We start from the raw sequence: 5,100 nt of genomic DNA on the forward strand, positions 1-5,100 counted from the left end.
GAGACGGGTTATGGAAGAAATGGGAAAATCCATCCCTAAAGTATGAGACTAAATGAAGAGTCAAGATCCCTAGAAGAAAAAAATGTACACTGTAAAAAAGAATGTCTCCCTTCCTATAACGTAAGAAAAATAGAAAATATGAGTCTAAAAGTGCGTGCACAAAATTTAGAGAAGGTGAGAGCAATCCAAGAAGATAACTTCTCTGTTTCCTCTACATTTGGATCTAATACTACCTGGGGGGACAAAAGTGAACCTGTCTTACAAGTAATAAATATCCTCTAGGTTACTAACAGACTTAATTCCTGAAACAATTCAGTGAGACAGGTACTCTCATCCTTAGTTACAAATCAAGACAACAGAGGCAGAGAGAGGTTAGGTAACTTGCCCCAAATCACAGGGGCAAAATGGTCTGTAAATGGGACTCTGGGGCATGAGCCTCCATATTACCACATTGTCTGTCACCTAAGGTTCCCCGCCACTGAAGAGACTAGTGTGAGGCCCTCTCTTGTGTTATCAGACAAGCCTCCCTCTGATTCTGCTCTTTAATTTATTCACCTTAAGAAAGTTACTTAACCTTTTTCACACTCGATTCTATTACTAGCAAAATGGAAATAATAGAACCTTCCTCAGAGAACTGTTGGCAAGAGAAATTGAATTCCATTTCATCATATAGATATTTCTGTAATTCCAACTTGGAAAGGTACAGTTCTAAATACTGAGGGCTACAGCGTCAGTGGAAAAGACCAATTTTCTTCACAGAGTTTCTGTCTTAATAGAAGAGAAGCAGCAGCAACAAATGCACAAATCCCATGGACTGGAAAAGATTTGTCTGAATCCCCAAAACTTACAACTTTAGAGAAACATTAACCTCCGATCTCTTTCATTCTCAAGTTGTGTTTCTACTTTGCCAAGTTAGCCCTTTGGGGAAACATACTCCTTTATGATCAAAACCACAGAGAGGAAGCATTTGTGGTATTGAAAAAGAGGCATCCTCTCAGGAAACAAAATCGACAGTTCATATTTCAAGGTTTTTGGGAAAAGGCGATTAACAATACCTAAAAGAAACTTGAGTTAGTTATATTAATTTCCCAACAAGTAGACTTTAAAAATCATTAGTGGACATAAGAAATAGTATTCATAAAGATAAAGGAGGCTATCAAAATCTCAAATTTGTGTGGGGTACCTAGGTGGCTCAGTCTGTTGAGTGCCTGACTTCAGCTCAGGTCATGATCTCCTGGCTCATGAGTTCAACCCTCAGGTCGGGCTCTGGGCTGATCGCTCAGAGCCTGGAGCCTGCTTTCAATTCTGTGTCTCCCTCTCTCTCTCCCTCTGCCCCTCCACTGCTCACGCTTTGTCTCTGTCTCAAAAATAAATGAAACATTAAAAAAAATTTTTTTTTTTAATCTCAAACTTGTGTGAATCTTTTAACATGACCTCAAATACATAAAGCAAAAATTCATATAACTTAAAAGAAGAAACACATGTATCATCACTACAAAAGACTTCGACATAGTGTTAGCAATTCATCAAGAAGCTGTTAAGGACATGGAAAATAAGTAAAAATATTGATTACATAAACAGAATTGTATTTCACATATTTAGCATACCACACTGAACAATGAAGATTTATATTTAAGTACAAATTAAATATTTACTAACATTGGCAATATGTCATAATGTAGGAATCAACAAACTTCAAAGAATTTAAATTATTTAAAGTAGGCTGACTAACCATAGTGAAAGTTAGGAATTACTTAAAACCAGAACAAGAACATGCAAGTGCACAAAAGAAACTTCCTAATTTCCTGGAAATTAAATATTTCTCTAAAAGATGCAAGAAACAAAGAAAAATTGAAACAAATTATAAAACTCTGAATTAAAACATTTCAACATTTGTGAGGAAAGAACATTTGTGAGATATAGCTAAAAAGCAAGATTTAGAGACCTGTTTGTAACTTTATTTTTGAGACTTAGAGTAATAATTTGTTGTGCTATTTTGTAATACTTTAATCCTAAAGTCAATTCACTTATTTTATTTAAACAATTTACTGGGGCAGTTGGGTGGCTCAGCTGATTAAGTGTGCAACTTCAGCTCAGGTCATGATCTCACGGTTCATGGGTTTGAGCCCCGCATCAGGCTCTGTGCAGACTGCTCAGAGCCTGGAGCCTGCTTCTGATTTTGCATCTCCCTCTCTCTCTCTGGCTCCCCATCCCTGGCCTGTGTGTGTGCGTGCGCACTCTCTCTCTCTCAAAAAATTAGCAAACATTAAAAACAAATTTAAACAATTTAAATTAAAAATAAAGATTTCACCCATTTCTCCCACCCTAATACCCCTGGCTCCGGCAACCACTAATCTGTTCCACCTATTAGGTTTTTTTGTTTACTTGTTTGTTTTAAGACTCTACATTAAGAGACATCATACATGGGTGCCTGGGTGGCTCAGCTGGATAAGTATCTGGCCCTTGATTTTGGCTCAAGTCAAAATCTCATGGTTCGTGGAATCGAACCCTGCATCAGGCTCTAGGGTGACAGTGTAAAGCCTGCTTCAGGTTCTCTATCTCCCTCTCTCTCAGCCCCTCTTTCACTTTCTCTCTCTCTCTCCCAAAATAAACAAACATTAAAAAAAAAAAAAATCATACAGCATTTGTCTTTCTCTAATTTACTTCATTTAGCATAATGCCCTTGAAGTTCATCCATTTTCACTCACGAAGAAAAAAAGAGAGGATCCAAAAAATAAAAACAGAAATTAAAGAGATTTACATGTAATACCACAGAAATACTAAGGATCATAAAAGCCTACTACAAATAATTATACACTAAATTAGACAACTCAGAAGAAATGGATACATTCCTAGACACATACAACCTACCAAGACTGAATCATGATGAAGTAGAAAAATTTAACAGATAGATTATTAGTAAAGAGATTGAATCAGCATTCAAAAATTTCCCAACAAATTAAATTCCAGGACCAGAAGCCTTCACTGGTGAATTCTACCAAACATTTAAAAAAGAATAAATGCAAATTCTTCTCAAACTCTTCCGAAAACACAGAGAGGAGGGAACTCATCCAAACTCATTTGAACAGACTGATTACTAGTAAGGAGATTAAACAGTATTCAAAAACCTCCCAACAAATTACAGTCCAAGACCAGAAAGCTTCACTTGTGATTCTACATAACATTTAAAGAAGAATAAATACCAATCCTTCTCAAACTCTTCCAAAAATACAGAAGAGGAGGGAACTCATCCAAATTCATTTTATGAGGCCAGTGATTATGATACCAAAATCAGACAAGGATATGACAAGAAATGAAAATTATACGCTGGCATTCCTTAAAAACAGATATGCAAAAATCCTTAACAAAATATTAGCAAAATGAATTCAACTATTTAAATAATCATATACCCTGACCAAGTAAGATTTATTCCAGAGATGCAGGGATGATTCACCATCTGCAAATCAGTTAATGTGATACACCACATTAACAAAATGTAGGATAAAAACTGCATGGTCATCTCTTTTTTTTCCAGATAGAACCATGGAGGATGGTAGAGAGAAGAAAAAGAAGGTTCCTGCTATGCCAGAAACCCTTAAGAAAAAGGGAAGGGATTTCACAGAGTTGAAGATCAAGTGTCTGAGAAGGAAGTATGCCCAAAAGATGCTTCAAAAGGAAATGAAGAAGCTCATCTGTGAAAAAGCTAAGCGTCACCACAAGGAACATAGGCAAATGTACACAACTGAGATTCAACTGGCTAGGATGGCAAGAAAAGCTGGCAACCTCTATGTACTTGGGGAACCCAAATTGGCGTTTGTCATCAGGACCTTACAGCTCTCAATAGTGTTGAGTCCAAAGGTTCAAAAGGTGTTGCAGCTTCTTCACCTTCACCAGATTTTCAATGGCACCTGTGTTAAGTTCAAAGAGGCTTCAGTTAACATGCTAAGGATTATGGAACCATATAGAGCACTGGGGTACCCAAACATGTAGTGAGTGAATGATTTACAAGTGTGGTTATGGCAAAATCAACAAGAAGTCAATTTCCCTGACAAATAACACATTGATTGCATGATCTCTTGGTAAAAACGGCATCATGTGCACAGAGAACCTGATTCATAAGATCTATACTGTTAAAAAAAACATATCAAAAAAGCAAACAACTTCTTATGGTCCTTCAAATTATCTTCTCCTTGTGGGAGAATAAAGAAAAAGACCACTCATTTTGTAGAAGGTAAAGATGCTGGCACAGGGAAGATCAGACCAGTAAGATTATTAGGATGAACTGAGGTATCTGTTATGATTATTTTTATAATCTGGTCAGCTAATCAACAACTACTTTCAAATTGAGAAAAAAAAAAAAAAAAGACCTATAGATCATCTCAATAAAAAAAGAACATGACAAAATTCAACATCTATTTATGATAAAAATTCTCAACCAAGTGGGTATAAAGAGAGAACTTTTATCAACATAATAAACACCATATATGACAAGTCCACAGCTTACATCATATTCAGAAGTGAAAAGCTGAGAAAGCTTTGCCTCTAAGGTCAGGAACATATTTGCAACTTTAAATGCCCATATAGGAAAACAGAAAGCGTAAGAATAAATTATGTATGCTTTTCTTTCAAGAAGTTGGAAAGAGAAAAGTGAATCAAATCTGAAAATATAAAAGAAAAATAATAAATCAATAAAATATAATTCAAACATTCAAAAATAGAAACCCTAAACTTTTGTTTTTTTAATTGTTTGTTATTTTTGTGAGAGAGACAGACAGACAGAGAGCAAGCAGGGAATGGGCAAGCAGAGAGAGGTAGACACAGAATCCGAAGCAGGCTCCAGGCTCTGAGCACCCAGGACACAGCGCGACATGGGGCTCAAACTCACTGACTGCAAAATCATGATCTGGGTTGTATTAGGCCACCCAAATGACTGAGCCACCCAGGAGCCACTAAACCCTAAACCTTTGAAAATACTAATAAAATTAACCCCTAGCAAGACAAAGTAAGAAAAAAAGTATTAGAATGAATAAAACAACAAAATCAGAGATGACAAAAGGTAATATACTAATATTTACATTGTTTCTAGCTGCATCAAAAAAG

The 5,100-nt window shown here is 36.1% G+C and overlaps 1 pseudogene; it reads left to right on the forward strand.

The window, feature by feature from the left end:
• The first annotated feature begins 3,543 nt into the window (after positions 1-3,543).
• LOC123606491 lies at positions 3,544-4,286 on the forward strand (annotated as a pseudogene).
• Positions 4,287-5,100: the final 814 nt, after the last annotated feature.

Source organism: Leopardus geoffroyi, chromosome A2, assembly GCF_018350155.1.
Source record: "Leopardus geoffroyi isolate Oge1 chromosome A2, O.geoffroyi_Oge1_pat1.0, whole genome shotgun sequence".
Lineage (NCBI taxonomy): Eukaryota > Metazoa > Chordata > Mammalia > Carnivora > Felidae > Leopardus > Leopardus geoffroyi.